Below are 18,477 nucleotides of genomic sequence, written 5' to 3'. Positions count from 1 at the left end.
CGAGCGTTTAATTAGCAGATTTTTTAAATTTTAACTGGCATTCACGTTCACTGGATTTGATAAGCCCTGACTTTTTTCTTTGGGGTTATCTTAATAAAAAAAAGGGTATATGTGAAGAATCCAAGAACAATTCATGAATTTAAAAGCAACATCAAACATGAAATCCGAGAACTAGAGCCTGTTATTTTAAGAAGTATAATGGAAAATGCTAGAGCCCACCTTTGTGAAGCTAAAAATGGTGGCCATTTTTTTTTTTACACAGTGATCACCACTTATCAAGGCCCGGAAGCCACTCAGGGATAAGGGTTATTGCAAGTACATTACGTTAGTGTGGAGATTTGCTGAAGTGTTTACTTAAGGGGGCGGTTCATTAGGAATTTGTTAACATTGGACTTGAAGACATCCAAGTTGTAGTCCGGAGGGAAGCAGGCAGACGGAACAGAGTTCCACAGGCGTGCAGTTCTAAGAAAGAAGCTTTGTTCATGGAATCCGCGTTTTGATTTAGGCACAGATATAGAGTGGGGGAAATTTTTCACAGTGGATTCAGCTAGACAGGTGTTTTTCGTTTAAACGTTTATTTAAAGTTTAAACGATCGTGAAACGAACTGTTTGGCATGTCAGGATAGCCTTGACGGCAGCAGCGGTGGTGGTGGCGCATTGGTAGGAATGCTGACCGGGTGCTGATATGACTCAGCGGCGATCTAAGTTGGTCCGGCTGGGCGAGGGCCAATGATGGCAAGAATGTGGCTTAGCGCGTGCGGCGACCCTTAATAGCTAGTGTCGCTAGCGAGGGATTGATGAGCGGTGATAATCTGACGGCGGCCGAAGAAAGGTTGTATTAGAATCATGGGTGAGATGGCGGCGGCGGTGCTGGCTGTGCGTAGTAGCAAGGGGTAAGTTGCTACTGGCATCTGAACGGAGCAAAGTTCACAGCTCGGCTCACATGGGCCAATCTGCCTGTTTGTCAGGAAGGCTGATGCTTTTATAGTCACAACACGGACGTCGGTGAAGGCAAAGAGAGTTTTGATCATTGGCTTGAGTTTTGCGTTTTAATTGTGTTTGTTTTTTTGTGTTTTAATGCATTGTAGGAATCGTCTGTTTGGTGTATATGCATATGTTATATTGACTTAAAGCTAAGAAGTTGTGAATGTAATCTAGTCAGTGTTGTATTGTTGCAGTGTTTCGTGAAATAGATATTCGTGTTTATATGTTGCAGGAGTTGTGCTTACTGCAATGTTTGTGTTTTGTATTTTGATTTTTCTTTTGATGTGCAGCCTTCTCTGGCAGTTTTCTTTGTTGAAGTGATGTGCGAGCTATTCTATTGATGTGTGTATGTGAAAAAAATAGGCTTTGAAATTGTTGTGTGTATTTAGTGAGTTCATTTGCATTGTATTGACGAACGACTTTGTCTTAGCATCGCCATTATTGTCGCTGTTGCTGCCCCTGCTGGTTTCTGATTTATTCATGTAAATATGAGGGATATGCGATATAACAATAGGTAAAATGTATTATTTATAAGCAAACAGTAGGTAAATTATTTGAAATGTTGAAGTTTTAATACCTAAACAAACCAATGCAGGAGTTTTGCGCCACCCTGTATAAGGACAACGATCTTTTCAAGCAAATATTCATTGATATAAATGGATCTCATCCCTTTGAGTAAGGAATAAAATGTATTTTTGTTATAGCTGCATTTTGTCAGTTTTTTTGGGGGGGTGGGGGTTATAAGGAGGGGAGGTAAGATTTTTCTACCAAACATCCACTTTACCTATTGATTTTCTGATGTCTGATTTAGAATTTGAATCAAATTTACAGATTTGAAGTCGTTAAATAAAAAGAAGAAACAAATGAAATTCAGGCCTTTTAGTGTAGTATCTTTGCTGATACTACACTTCAACTTTTATGACCTCGCTTAGCGAAGGAGAAATCCTTCATGAATGAGACAATTTGTTTTTGTTCCTATCCAGAGTTCCCCTTTTATGGGGAGCTGGATTTCCCCCAAATTAAAACCCGACCTTGTGTCTAACTCTGCCCTCGTGGGGAGGCAACAAATAAGAACAAATGAAAGACAATGTTTTAGATTTGGCATACGTCACCCTAATAAACGTTGTTCGTATCAATCGAGAATACGTCTTCGACAATCAGTTCGATAATGTCTTTGTTGCTGTTGGCGGTGGTGACAATTCTGCTTAGTTTTAGGAGGTCCACCTTCCTAGGTGTTCTCCTCTCTTTGATAAGAGTTTAATTTATTGCTGAGGCGCCTCTACCGGAAAATGCTGACGAGACTACTTAGCACCCTCATATTTGAATCAGAGTGGAGTCTAATTCTGTTTGGTTCTAAGAGGCTATTCTCCTAGGTATTACCTCTTCCTTCAGGAGGATTAACTGCTTTATTACTGATCACTAGGGCTATGACAATAGAATATTCTCTTGTCACAGCCCTACTGAACACCTATAATATTTCGCCAGGGAATACTGATGGGATTGGTTACAGCAAATTCTGCACTCATTTAGAATTCCCCCTCTTTGGGAGAGGAGGTTGGATTTCTGCACTATTAGCTGACGTCATGGCTAACCTTGTTGCGGTGCGAAGCAAGTTTAATAAACAGTATCAATAGGTTACTTACAATTTACCGACTTTCCACTGCAGTAACGTTTCATATGGCGTTTATAGTGAAGAATCCATCCCCCTCCCCATCCAAGCCAGGGCACTCTGAATGCTTATAAAAATAGGCTCGATTGGACCCATCGGAATTCCCAAGAAGACCTCCACAGGCGACCGCCCGACCGGTCATATAAACCTCTCTCTCTCTCTCTCTCTCTCTCTCTCTCTCTCTCTCTCTCTCTCTCTCTCTCTCTCAGGAGGGGATAATGCTTGGTAAGATAGCATCTTGTAACCAAGCGGAACCATACTCTAGTTTGTTTTTAACCCGAACCCGAAAGCTTAAAAATCAGGCAACGATATCAATGGGATGTTTTACTCGCCTTCGCCTTACTGCAGTAAGGTTAGAAACAAACGAAGTCAGTTTAACGTGGGTGTGTGTGGGTGGGGGTACTCAGTAGGGGGGAGGAAGGGTCACTAGAAGGTAATAAAATTACCCGGGATCGTTAAATCCGTCGGTATTCTGAGATACACATTGTTTTGTTTTTTTTGTTTTTTTAAATAAAACCTTGGTCCTTACTCCTTTAATTGAAAAAAAAAATTAGGGCTTGAATTACATTTTTCGAGGAGTTATAAGCTTGGAAAGATGGGGTGGAATTATTCACTATTTTCACGAAATTTCTGACACTGCTAGCGGTGCGGTGCGGTGCGTGCGGCGTCTCAGGCAATCGACAATGATCGTATTGTATCCTTTTACCCGGAGAAGGAGATAATGCCTGTGAGGGTGGGTGGCTTTCTTGGACCGAAATTATTTATACTTTATTTAGACCCAAAGGCTGGCTTCTTGAGTGCCTGAACGTGCAGCGTTTAGACTTGTGCAATGATCGATGTTGTCGTTGTTGTTAATGTGAAAAGTTGAAAGAGTTGGAGGGGGTGAAGGTGAACGCCGGAAGTGACTGACTGCGCATGCTCAGTACTGGGATAACACATGGAGCCAGGAAAGAGAGAGGAGAGAAGATAAACGGTTTTGTTTTGTTTTTTTTTTAACTCCGATGGTTTCCAGAGAAACAGGTTGGTTTTCCTTTCCTTATGTCGGTCTCTGTTTACAAGTGAAAACGTATGGAAATTTATTCTTAAAATAAGTGCCAATCAATATAGAATTCCTCTCTTCTTTCAAGGCTGATCTTTAAGATTTTTCTATGCGTGAAAAAAAGAACCCAGTGTTCAAATTATAAATACAACACCAAATTCTTACAACTGTTTTTTTCTGTTTCTTTAAGGGATTCATTTTTTTTTCTTCTGCCGAAAACAACAAGTTGCATTTTTCGGGCTCTTCCCTTTTTTAGTTTAGTTTATTTATTTCAATGGCCATTGTGACCCCTATGTTTTTGTTTTGTTTTTGTTTTTCAAATATTATTGTGACATTCATTGGGCGGATTTCTTTGGGTACTTATGCACTTATTGTACCATGCTGAAATAATGTTATTTAGAAAGCCCTTCTTAACACGCGGAAGGTGATTTCAAACACTGCTTTGTAATTATCCTGTACTTTCACCTAACCAATTTAATGAAAAAAAAAAAAAAAAGATCTTGTAAAACTTGAATGTAACTTGAAAATGCTATTTAAAAAATGGCGCGGTCCAGAAAGTGCATAAGTACCGTGTTTTTATTTGTTCTTAAGCTATTATCGAAACTTAAGTGTCACCTCGCGGACATTTTTCTTGTTCTCATATAACGCTGGAGTCGAGTCTGGACACTGCCCTTTTTTCTTTTTTTCGAACCGAATAAACGTTTAAAAGTAAGTAAAAACACTGAGAGCTTATCCAACTAGGTAGAAGAGTAACTTATCTTGGCTTTGATAACATTTATTTGTTGTTTTTTTTTTTTTTAATCATTTTTTCGTGCCTCTGTATATTGTAAAACAAACCCAATATCAGGAATACTTAAATAACAACCTTGTTGCCCCAACAACCAAATGAAGTTCTTGAGTCAACCAAACCCCCCCCCATCCAGAGTCCGCTGAATGATAAAATATTAACATTTTAATTATTTTTCTTAACGATTTTGTAGCTGAATCAACACTAGTCACCTTTTTACAATCTTTACGTGCTAATAAATAAATTTAAAAATGGTCAAATAAAAATATTTCGGGCTCTCTTAAGGCCACAACGTAAACACTGTCCTTTTCACAGTATTTAATATTTATGTATGACAAATGGTCATCGCGATGATTAATCTGTGACCAAAAGGAACTTGAGAATGGTTTTGATGTCTTCAAATTGTCATTTTGAGTATAATTATTGGTTAAAAATGAAGGTTTATTAGTCTTACTGTGGCGTGGTATTTTTTATTTATTTATTTTTTTTTTTTTTTTTTTGCACAACGCCAAATATTTTCTTTTTCGACTGCGTCACTATTCGTACAAAAATATCTAAATGTTTTCTTTTTCTATGGAAATTTATGTACTTGTGCGAACCGTTCACTTATTTTTTTAGATCTGAGTTTCCAGTTAAATTCAATTTTTACTGTATCTTAATTTGTTAGATGAAAGTACAATAGTTTTAAGAAAAAAAAAAGTACCTTCCCCATGTTGAAAATAGGTTTATTAAAACGTTATTTCAGCGCGGACTGTATTCTGCGTGAATACTGAACCTTATTGCATGCGTTTCTATTTGTTGAATTAAAAATATTTTCGCAATATTTCTTGAAGGAAAACTACTTCTGAACGAAATTCAGCCTCTTCATCATTGACAACGGTCGGATCTTCTACGTCTTCAACAGGCGCATAGTAGCAGAACGTAAACAATAGCATGTCTGTAAAGATTAGAAAAATAAAAGAATTTATATTTTTATGAAACTTTTTTTTTTTTTAATTACAAAAAAAAAAAAAAAAAAAAAGGGTACTTATATATTTTTAGTACCACGCTGAAGTAATAACGTTTTTCGAAAGCCATTCTTAACATGTGGAGGAAAGGGTGTTTTGTAACTATTCTGTGTGCTTCCACCTAAGAATTTAAATATAAAGATATTGTGAAACTTGAATTTAACCTGAAAAAAAAAAAATTGAATATAGCGCGATACTAAAATACATAAGAACACACACAAAAAATATATTTTAATACACGTCCATTCATATTTAGCTGCTTATTCAGATTGGCACTTATGCCACCAATTAAAAGTAACTAAAATACAGAAAAGTATGTACGATGTACGTACAAGTCACAGAACGAAGATAAAATATTCAAAAAATCACTTGATTTGATTAAGTAGGTTTATTTGTGAGATGGGGGGGGGGTATTCAAGAAAATTAAATTTCACTCCGTGTCCATACGATGCTTGTACAGTTTAATCAAGACATTAAAAACTGAAAATATCGAAAAAGAAAGTTATATTGTACGTATCCGTCATGGAATGAAGTTTTCCAAAAAAAAAAAAAAAAAAAAAAGGTAGTGTTTTTTACAGCGAAAAAACAATTTATCATACCAAGCAAAAGGTTCGATATTTAGGAAGAAAAGTTAGTATTGTATTAAAGATGGGGAGGGAGTGTCGGCGCTTTAAACTAAGTTATCTCCCCGTGGCGTGTTAAAAAAATTCAAAGATGTCTACCTTCAACGCGCTGTCATAAAAAGGTGCCTTTCCGCTGTAAAAAAAAAAATCAAATTAAATTAAATTTTTTTTCTTTTTATTTATTTTTTTTCCCCCGGGATCTTCAGTCCAAAACGGATATGTACAATATAACCTTTTTTCGATATTTTCATTTTTTAATGTCTTGATTAAACTGTACAAGTACCAGAAGTACCGGTGATGGTAAAATCAAGGGCAGACAATCAAGTTTCATTTCAATTTTTTTTGTTTTTTCAAATAAAATTTTAAAATAGTGAAAACATTATTTTAGAAAGGTCTCATTTTATATAAGTAAAAAAACAATCTTAATTTTAAAATAGTTTCAGCTTTTCACTAATTCGTAAAAAAAAAAGGCGGGGAGAGAGATTTGTTTTTTTTTTTTTTCGTAAAAAAAATTTTTTTTTTTTAACTAATTGATCTTTTTTTTTTTTTTTTTTTAATTTTATTACTATCTTCATTCCGTGGCACTTTAGGTACACAATAAGTTTTCTTCATTTTTGTTTATCGCCATGAGTGCCAGTCTAAATAAAGACCCATATTTATTTTTTTAAAAAAAATACCAACTCCACGATTTGGGAGGAGGGTACTATTCTATTGTAAAAATTCTGGTAAAACTATACAAACACCGTGACAGCGAATTAACCCTAACCCTAACACTAACCCTAACCCCAACCCTAACCCTAACCCTAACCCTAAACCTAACCCTAACCCTAACCCTAAACCCTAACCCTAACCCTAACCCTAATCCTAACCCTAACCCTAACGCTGTCACGGTGTTTGTATAATAATACCAAAATTCTAATTTTATAATATTGGTAGAATTTGAATTTCGTATTTAGAAATGGTTTCGTTTCAAATTGCACCCAGAAATCGCAATTCCTTCCGGCACGCGTTTCAACACAGACGATCAACTGTTGACCCATATAAATGTTGATTTACCATTATATGTAGATTCCGATTCCAGCAGCTAGTGCGTTTGTTTTTTTGTTTTTTTTTATTACGACTAAAAAAATATTTGCAAAATGCCGCTTAGATTTCAATTGCAGTGAAGTGCATGAAGAATACCGACCTATTTATTTATTTTTTATTTGAAATGTCGCCACGCACTAACCGCGACTTTATAAAAATTCATTTCTTTTGCTACCACCAATTTTGACATTTTATTTAATCATTATATTATTGAATATTTAAACCATTTTTACAGTTATAAAAAATAGAATGATAATCAACTTATAAACAAAAATTTCATACATTAGTTTTCGTATGTTTTTTTTTGTTTGTTTTTTGTTTTTATTTGTTTTGTTATTTGTTTGTTTTGTTATTTGTTTGTTTTTTTGTTTTGTTTTTGTAAATTTTTACCTACTTTCCACCTTAATAATAACCTTTAAAATGACGATTTTATATGTATTCGTGTATGCTAAAAACGAACATCGCATTTAAATTTTCCGCAAGCAAATAGTTTTCCGGATATTAAGCAATGGGCATTGGTGTACACACAAGCGCGCATATTTTTAACGCTTGCGCGCTTTCTTTCATTAAAATTAGAAATTATATAATTAAAAAGGTAATCGTGAAGAAAGAGAGAGCCTGTTTCCTCCGTTCGACTATAGATGGCGTTACTGTCTGTCCACCCAGTTACGGAAGCACAAAATGTATATAATGCCACCCTTGAAATAAAAATAAATGTTTTTGTTATATTTTAATTTTAAACATGGTTTTTTTTTTTTTTGTGCAAACATATTTAAGTTTTATTTTTTTGCAAACATATTTAAGTTTTATTTTTCCAAACATTTACGTTTTGATGCTTGTTTATTTTTAAACATTTACGTTTTTTTTTTTTTTTTTTTGCAAGCATAAACTAAATGTTTTTGCTATATTTTTCTTTTAAACATATTTATGGGTACAACCGTTTTTCCGCGAGTATTTTTTACGCTCTTATGATAATAATAAAAAAAATCAACGTTTTTTCTTTTATCTTTTTTATGGACCCCCCCCTTTTTTCTTAATTTTTCTGCACTTATTTTACCTTTTCTGCAAGTATATATATATATATGTATATATATATTTGAAAAAGGATATTGTAAAACCTGAATCTTACTTGAAACTACTATTAAAAAATAGCGCGGTACCAATAAGTGCATAAGCAAACTTTTCAAAAAGAAAAATATTTCAAAAATATTTAGTTTATGCTTGCAAAAAAAAAAAATTAAATGTTTTAAAATAAACAAGCAACAACACGTAAATGTTTGGAAAAATAAAACTTAAATATGTTTGCAAAAACAAACAAAAAAAAACGTAAATATGTTTGAAAAAACAAAAAACAAAACTTAAATATGTTTGCACCCCCCCAAAAAAAAAACCATGTTTAAAATTAAAATATAACAAAAACATTTATTTTAATTTCAAGGGTGGCATTATATACATTTTGTGCTTCCGTAACTGGGTGGACAGACAGTAACGCCACCTATAGTCAAACGGAGGAAACAGGCTCTCTCTTTCTTCACGATTACCATTAAAAATATATATTCCAGGTTAAAAAAAAAAAACACTCAAAAGTAAAAATCACTGTATTTCAACGAGGTTCTTGATAGTGCTCAATTAAAAAAGAGTAAGATAAGCAAAATTACTATAGGTCGCTACAATAAATTTACTGTTTCAATCTTAAGACATCGTCAGGCGACAAGAGACCTCTGGTGACCTGGTCTTATTCGAGGCTAGTCATTACCCAAGTTTAAATGTAGAATCCAAGGATTTTCGTAGTAAAAATTCTCATTTAACTGGGTGTAACCCCCCTTTCAAAATTTAAAAAGAGTGTAAACAAAGCGAGATTTTATTAGCGTTCAATTTGATACAATAAATATTTTAAAATAATTTAAAAAAAAAAAAAAAAACACGCTAAACAACCTGTTGCATGAAAATAATTGTGTTCATTAATTTCTATTTTAGTCACGTAAATTATTTAAAGCGTAATAAGTTTGGGTATTCTATTTTTTTATGTTGTACTTGTTTAGTTTAATCAAGATATTAAAAAAAAATGAACATATTGAAAAAAAAAATATTGTACGTACTCGTTGTAATCGTACAAAAAAATCACTGAATTTGATAAAGTATTTTTTTATTTTTGTTTTTTTTTTTACAGAGGAAAATCAAACTTTAATGAGATCGATCGTGTCGCGGCCAACTTGTTTATTTCGCGGATGAGGAGATAACTCTAATCACCGCTTAGTTTGTCAAGATTATTTTAAAATAAAAAATACCTAGACAAATATTTTATTTTTTTTGGGGGGGGGGGTTCACTTATTTTAGAGTTTCTCTGTCCTTTGTTAATCACTTAATCGTTTAAAGACACCCCCTCCTCGTCCGCTAAATAGGCAAGATGGACGCGACATGAAAATTTGATTTTCCTGCTGGTTACTTTTAATGCATCTAAAAACCAAGCTTTTATCTTTACATCATCAACGCTCTGTTCCCCATCTGGCATCAATTGAAATGAATGGCTCTCGTCTTGGGGAGGCCTCATGTTTTGACAAGCTTCTGGGCTTGACCTTTACTCCTGATCTGAAATCGAACACATACATCAAATCCGTTGTCAAGGCCGCTGGAAAAATGGTGGGATCCTTCTATCGATCCAGTAGATATCTCACTGCTGATGCAATTCTCTATATAAGAGTCAGGTACGTCCAAGAATGGAGTACTGTTGCCACATCTGAGCAAGAGCTGCTAGAAAGGACATCCTGCCTTGATAGTCCAAAATAGACTTCGTAGCCTAGTAGATGTCCTTTTCTCTTCCGTGCAACCTCTTTCTCACAGAAGAGATGTTGCGAGTTTGTCTCAGCTTTATCGTTATTTTCATAGCAAGTGCTCGACTGAGCTCCAATCTATGGTCCCTCCTCGCCAAACTTTCACAAGAAACACTTGTCTAGCTGAAAACACTACCAATAATTTCCCCCACTCGTTATCTGTGCCTAAACCTGAACATAGATTCCATGAACAAAGCTTCTTTAACTGCACGCCTGTGGAACTCTCTTCCGTTTTCCTGATTTCCAGCTGACTACAATCTGATTGCCTTCAAGTCCAACGTAAACAAGTTCTTGATGAGCCGTTTCACTTAATTTAACAAATTTACAGAATTTCCATTACTAACGATTACTAACTATATTGTCCAATTTTACTACTGTACACTCTTTAACCATTATCCTCGAGTGGCCTTTGGGTCTTGATAAGTGGTGATGCCTATGTAAAAAATTGAAGAAAAAAAATTATGGGGTGGGGGTGGTCGTTATTCTAGATACGAGTAATTATTTATTTTTTAAACGGTTCCTTGTTTTCAATACATAGTTATGTGACCTTGGTCCTTCTATAAAGATGGCGACTGTATTTTTCGGGCAAGTTTTTATTTTCGTGGTATATGCTGATAAGTTGTTTTATACTTTCTAGTTGTATTTCTTTTTAATATGATTCTTTTAAAATTAAGATAATAAATGAAGATCATTTTAAGAATAAACTATGAAAAAAAAAAATGGCGATTTTTTTTTTTTTTTTTAGTCTAATGAAATGTTGAAGAAATTCATCCGTATATTCATACTAATTATGTAAGTTTTCTTAAACTTGACAAGAGACGCAAAGTTTTAACAAATCATTTTTCAAAAATCTTTTTAATATAATCTGAAACATCAGGTCCAGGCTGTGTGAAAGTGCTGAATTATTTTAATTGTTTTTTTGTTTTGTTTTTGTTTTTTTAGTGCTAATTGGCATAAAGCTGAGGCAGCTGGAAATTATTTCATCAAAGTAATTTGCGTTTTGTTTTTTATTTTTTAAGCTGGGAGAGTTACCAGGATTAAATGAATCCGTGTGCCCTAGACACCTTTTTGCTTTTATCATTTTGTTAACAGGTTATATATAACATTGATGGAAGGGGGGGGGGGCTAAAGTTTTTTTTGTTTATTTTTGTTTTTTTAGTAAATGTCGTTACATTTATAGCCCTCACTTTGAAGCCTTTTCTGAGGATCAAATAAAACACCTGTGCTAAGTTCATTTATATTCTATAATTTTCGAGTTATAAAGTAAAACGTATTTTTGTTTATGAAAATTGCTCCAGACAAGGCATGAAGCCACTTGATGTAAGAAGCTAAAATAATTTTAAAAAATTTCCAGAAAAAAGTTAGTCAATGATTAAGTGTAATTATAGATAGAATTCAATCCAGAAAATATTTCCTTCTGTAAATTTCAAGTGTAAACGCAAGCCTTGCAATAATGTAACCCTCTTTCCCAATCAAAATGAAATATACTTATCCGACTACCCTTGGTAGCTTCAGAAATATATATAGAAAGTCGCATAGGTGGTCGAGTTGTAAACCTGACTTGAGGTAGTTGCTAGGCTAGCCGCACTGAAAAGCGAAACACTGTCTGTGGATGACATATATAATGTAAAAAAGGTAGTTTGCTTGAAACATTGCTGGTAAATTGATATGTAGGCTATAGCAATGTGGGGAAGAGTATAATTGCTAGAGCCTTCTTATACTCCTAATATATATATATATATATATATATATATATATATATATATATATATATATATATATATTAAATTTATTTATACAAACATTTAATATACCTGCTCTGTTCACTCATTGAGCACTCTTTGGTAGACACATGTTGTTTCATTGGATGTACTTCTAGGAAACTAAACTCTACTGGCTATATATATATATATATATATATATATATATATATATACACTAGCAAAAGTACCCGTCGTTGACTGGGTTCAAAAACAGCCTATAGAAAATGGACTCTGATTTATGAAAGTATGATAGGTTATGAAAAGGAAGGGTTGTAAAGAGATAGCTTCGAATTTGGGGGTATCAAAACCAAAGCAAAATATAATGAAAGTAAAAATAAAATAGATAAACCCCATAATTTATTATACCATACCTGTTTACACTGAAACATTTATCGCAATATTCTGTGGATTTATATTAAAAAACCTTGTTAAAGTTTGTGCCTATTTCCATTCTATGGAGGCCAGTCGCGAACACAGACCCCACAATTTTATTATACCATCCCTATTTAAGTTAAAACATACTTATCAAAGTATTCTTATGTACATCTATATCAAAAACACTTGTAAACGGTTTTTTTTTATTCCCATACTTTGTTGACCAGGCGCGAACGCAGACCCCACAATTTTAATAAACCACCATTCTGCAGGATCAAACATGCCCATTCGTGTGTTTCGATACATCTTCTATCATTATATGTAATCAGTTTTTTTTTTAAATAGTCAACCATATAGGAGTCTATTCGTGACCACACACACAGACATCCAGCTTTATATTATATATATTAGTTTTTGCGATACGTTTTGAATGAATTCAGTTATTTACAAAAGTGTATTTTTACCTAAATGCGAGTTGGGAATAATTTTCCCTTTAACCAACTTAGTACCCCCACATTGGAAGTGGCATACATGGTTCTTTATTTTGTTTGTTTGTTTTTAATTCAAAAGTGGATAATTATATTTAAAAAAAAAAAAAAAAGAAAAAAAAATCAAGTTACAGGAAGTCATGATCTCATACGCACACAAGGCCAGCTGACCAACTTTTTTTTAATTTCCCAGATAGTGCTCAACTTTAAGAATTTTATTTCTTAAAGAAGGCAACTAGTGTGCGCGCGTGTGTGTGTGTGTGTGTGTGTGTGTGTGTGTGTGTGTAAAATAAATAAAATAAAATGTATATATTATACACGTTGGGTGCCTCCAAAGTGCGCCACAGGTTTAAACCCTTTTATATGTAACACGATGTAATTTTAATATAAGTTAATATTGTCATAAATTTGTATCATTTAAATGAATCCTAAAATAAAGGGGTTTTTTGGGGGGGGGTATAATTTTTTTCAGTATACTAAAATCATGAAAATGCAAGATTAAAATCGTCTTTACATCAGCAACGCCTTAAGACTACGTTCTTATATACTAGCAATTTTTTTTTTTTTTTATACTTTGGTTAGTTTTAAGAGATCAAGGGGCTCTTTGATTTCATTATGATTTGAATTTACATCCGAGGGCTCCTTTAAGAAAAGACAGTGTTCCTTTTATAGCTGCTATCTGTATTTCGTTACCGCTCGGTCTTCCAGGGATTGTTTTCAAGTATTTAAGATTTTTTTATTTTATTTTACTTTTGTTAGTTTGAAGAGATCAAGGGGCTCCTTCCTGGGGCTAACACTTGATTCTATTATAATTTAAATTTATATCCGAGGGCTCTTTTAAGAATAGACACTGTTCCCTTTATGGCTGCTATCTGTATTTCTTACAGCTTGGTTTTCCAGGGATTGCTTCTAAGTATTTTTGAAGATTCTTTTTTATTAGGCCAGTTGCTCCTGTCACAACTGGTATAATGTTTATTTCTTTCAGAGACCATGTCGTTTTTAGATCATTTTTAAGGTCCTGATATTTTATCTTTTCCTATTCTGCTCTATTAAGACCAAAGTCGTTTGGAACTGTGACATCAATAATGAGTGCAGTCCTTTCGGGCTTGTTCCATATTACTATATCTGGCTTGATGGCCTTGTCTCTTATGTATCTGCCTGCCTGTATGTCTTTGTCGTAGAACACTGTCACTTTTCCATTTGATGTTATCGGTGGTGGTTCATGTTCCCAGATGTTCGCCGACCTATCTAGTTGCATCTCTCCACAGAAATCTAGCCAAAATTAACAAATGGTCTGATTTCCATGAAATTTTCTATGCTTATTCAAATTAAATTTATACCTTAAAATGCAATTTTTGTAAAATATGAGAAATATTTTTTGTGTTCATCATATAGGTTTTGAATTGGGCAAAATTTCAAAACTGAAGAGTTAAAACAAAAAAGCAAAAAACATTAAACATTTAATTTTTATGCATAAACATGTTGTTTTTTTTCTTGAATTTTAAAATAGAAAATGGAAACGAATTCATATTTTGTATAAAAAAAATAAAACCTTTTTTTTTTTTTTTTTAAGTCAACATATATAATCAATTGAATTGCACAAAAAATAATTTTTCAAAGATTTAAATGATTTAAATTCAATCATTCCAAACACTTTTAAACAGAATTTAAAGTAAGGTTTTACAATTCTTAAATATTATAAAATATAAAAATGACTATTGCCATCTGAAAAATATCAAAATCAACACAATTTAAAAAAAAATATTGTAAAATATTTGACACTAGTGCCTTAAGTTTTTAACGGCTGTTTGATGCTTAAAATATGAAAACCTAGTATGAAACTTATTAATATTAGTTGTTTAAATACACATTTACAAGAAAAAATATTAGCTCAGTGGACAAATAAATATTTAAAAATATAAGGTATTTTATAATAAATATAATATTTGTGTATAAATCTAAATCTAGCAAAACAATGTTACTTTCATTATTCATTTTTAGTGCCTTTGACCACCAGTCAAATTTACATACAAAATGATGATGTCATCAATTTTGCATAAAAATTTGACGAATTTGCACCAATACATGGTTATACCTAATACACATAATACACACTTGTGCAGAATATGACTTTGGTATTTTTTAGATAGGATTTTCAGGTTGTATGTAATTTAAATTGTTAGGTAAAAGTACAGATTAGTTTTAAAAAAGGCCTACCTTCCCCATATTAAGAATGAGTTGCCAAATAAAAAATATTATCATTTAAGCACTATCCGTATTCTGCATAAGTGAGTGTGTGTGTATATATATATATATATATATATATATATATATATATATATATATATATAATTTTTTTACTATAATAATTAAATACCTACAGACACTAGTGTTTCATCCTTTCGGGATTCTTCAGTGCAGGGTGTCACAATTACTACCAGTCGAACGATTCGAACCCCGCGACACGAGACATCTCTGGCTCGATTAGCGGAGGCCGTATCCATTCGGCTACCATTAATCGTGTGAAATAGCGTTGAATTTTAAACATTTTAATTTAAATGTTCATTATGTCAGACAGACAGTGATCAAATCGTTATACGACGATCTACGCATAAGAGCTAAATTGACCGACTTTTATTCAACAGAAAGTGCTCAACGATAAGAAACGTATTTCTTAAAGGGGCTGTCATAATTATTTTTTTACTATAATAATTAAATACCTACAGACACTAGTGTTTCATCCTTTCGGGATTATCGAGAGAGAGAGATTGGTTTCCTAGATGTAAATCCAATGAAACCTACATGATTATTAAAGAGTGCTCAATGGAGAACAGAGCTGGTATAAGTCTGTTTATTATACAAAGATTATTGGTTACATATGTGCATACATGTTTCAGTGGAATCCTAATTCAAGGATAACACCTCATCAGGCCAAAAAGGGGGATGCTATTTAAATGAGAAACAAGGTAACATTCGGTTTTCATAAAATATATTTAGGTGTGGTCAACACTCTGTAGGGAAGGGGGGGGGTATAGTTTGTGAATGTGGACAATAGAAGTTTTTGAGGAAGGTGTGGTGAGGAAAGGGAGTAGAGATGGGATGGAGAAGTACGATCCCATGTAGTCAAGCTGTAGCAGCAGGGAGGTATTGATTTAACTTGGTGGTTATTTATTGGCCTAAGTTTTTACTTGTATTCAAAGTAATACTATACCCCTATTGCTGTAGTTTCCTATCTTAAGTCTTTATGGTTGGGTTTTCTTTTCTGGTGACTTATCTATTTTATTGATAAGCTCTATTTTTTTTTTTTTTATTCTTCGCTTTTTTATCCATTCATTTTTTTCTCGTTTTAATTTATTTCAAAATATGCATCCACATGGCCAAATTAACAATCAATGAACAAATATACAAGCTTATTTATATGATTAAAATAAAGGTGATATAATGGGAGTTATATTTTTCACCTTTTTTATTATAACAATTTTATTATACCATCCCTATTTAAGTTAAAACATACTTATCAAAGTATTCTTATGTACATCTATATCAAAAACACTTGTAAACGTTTTTTTTTTTTAATTTTTTATTTCCATACTTTGTGGACGAGGCGCGAACGCAGACCCCACAATTTTAATGAACCACCGTTCTGCCAGATTAAACATGCCCATTCCTGTGTCTCGATACATCTATCATATGTAAATATATATGGGAGTCTATCTCTAAAACTTTGAACAGATTATTTTTCTTCATAACTTTTTTTTTTCTTTAACATTGAATTTCTCTTTTTACAAAGCAAGTTTTTAACTTATGTACCAATTTAAGAAGGCTAATAGTCTAGAAGTGGTTAATTATACCAATTTATAAATCAGCTGTAACTGAATTGAAAGTATAAAATGTTTGTAGATTATGGTGATCCTTCTGCTAAGTAATTATTGCTTTCGACTGGTATTCCTTGTTTGTGGTAGACATTTTGGTTAAGATAAAATCGATGATTTTTAAAATGTATGAAAGGAAAGTATGCTTTAAAATAAGAAGTTGAGTGCTTGAAGATTTGTAACCTTTTCCATTACTGATAAAAGTCAAGATAAACGTCGGTACATGGGTTTTACAGTTTATCTACGAAAACACGATGCCTGATTTCTGGCTAATTGTTTTTTTTTTTGTTTGTTTTTTTGTTTTTTTTTTGTTTTGCTTTTTCTGTAAGATTGGCCAAGAAATCAGCCATCAGTTGTTTTAATGAACTATTACTAAAGTCTTTTTCTTTTTTACCCTTTAGAACTTAATTCTTTAATGATTCAAAGTAACTCTGCCACAATTAATGTATACAACTTAATTATTTACTCCATATTCTAATTAACGTTTGGTTTCTTATATTGCTAATATGCTTCCAAATTAATTTATACACAATTGTTTGGTAATCATTACTTTTACTGGCATACAGCATTTTTAAGTGAATTTTTACAATTTATTTTGTTTTACCTACCCTTTTTTGTGACTTATGTTTTAAAAAAAATTTCCTATTTAAAAGAAGTTTTAAACCAATTTACTTGACTATAAACAGTAACTGAGTAAAATAATCCACAGTAGCCATTTTGGTTCTAGACACAAGAGCTAAGTAGATAACTGGAGTGGAAGAGAGTAAAAGCCGAATTTTTGGCTTTGCATGTTCGGAACTTACCTACTTCTGTTCCGATTACATAGTGCTTGTGTCCGGAATTATTTTACTCTATCGTTATTTATTGTAAAATAAATTGGCTTAAAACCACCTCACACAAATAGGGCACAAGTAGGTAAATAAAGATAAATTATTTTTGACTAATTTCCCAACTTTATTTCCTTTGTAAAATAATTTGTCGGTGATTGTAATGATTACCCCTTTCTTATTTTTGTATTGGAATGGGGGTGGCACTATCTTACATTTGTGTATTAAAAAATTTAAAAAAATATCGCATGTTAATAGTTGTTTCTTGTGAAAAGTGTAGGGACACAGCATTTAAAGGTGAGAATAAAGAAAAAATTTTCTTCAGAGTCAGTGTACCTTTCTAACCGTTTGACCTTGGATTTGTTTTGTATTTTTTTTATCCTATTGAGATTACATTTTGTTTGAAAAGGAAAAAAAAATGCATAATCACTTTTAACAGTAACAACATATTTACACAAAAGATTACATGTTTGCATTAACCTGAACCAAACTTATATTTTGTTAAACTCCCACAATTGAAAATCACTATTAATGTTCAATTTGCAAGGATACATTATAAAATCTACGGTTTATTGAAAAAGATGCCGAAAAATTCAAAATTAGATAATTCTGACTTAGAAAAATGTGTGTTTACACTAGTAGATAGATGGTGAGATTTAATGTGATAAGTTTAGTAAATATTTAATTAATCTTTGATTATATGCAATTCAATGTCTATATGTGTGTTCCTAAAGAAAAAGTTAGTTTTTGCATAAATTCTCTAAGTGTCTTTATATATAAAAGGGGGGGGGTCTGAAAGTAGTTCAGAATCTGTGTTGTAGTCCCTGGCCTTGGTAGGGCCCTTTTTGGACAACAATAGCGTCTTTGGGTATTGCCAAGAACTATCATGATTCCTGGCTTTGGCATGGCGTCTTTGGGTTTGCCAAGAACCACACCAACAATTAATATAAATTGTTTGTATAAAAGTTATAGTGAAGAAAGAAAATAAGACATGCGTGTAAGCATGTATATAAATGAAATGCTGAGGAATATGTGGGTCACCAGTTAGTAAGTGTTAATTAAAATATAAACAGTTATGTAAATATGAAATTGATAACATTTGTTATCTAAAATTTTTGCAAAAATA

The 18,477-nt window shown here is 32.6% G+C and overlaps 1 protein-coding gene across 2 annotated transcripts in view; it reads left to right on the top strand.

Moving 5' to 3' along the window:
- The first annotated feature begins 3,293 nt into the window (after window positions 1–3,293).
- Window positions 3,294–18,477, top strand: part of LOC145280050 (afadin- and alpha-actinin-binding protein B-like) — a 114,816-nt gene continuing 99,632 nt past the window's right edge. For both annotated transcript variants that reach the window (XM_080131731.1, XM_080131730.1), the window contains exon 1: window positions 3,294–3,673. The gene's annotated coding sequence lies outside the window, so the exon portion shown is untranslated. The remainder of the gene's footprint in view (window positions 3,674–18,477) is intronic.

This window comes from Euprymna scolopes, chromosome 7, assembly GCF_053919585.1.
Source record: "Euprymna scolopes isolate OS-2025 chromosome 7, ASM5391958v1, whole genome shotgun sequence".
Lineage (NCBI taxonomy): Eukaryota > Metazoa > Mollusca > Cephalopoda > Sepiida > Sepiolidae > Euprymna > Euprymna scolopes.
This window is presented reverse-complemented; position numbering and strand designations above follow the sequence as displayed.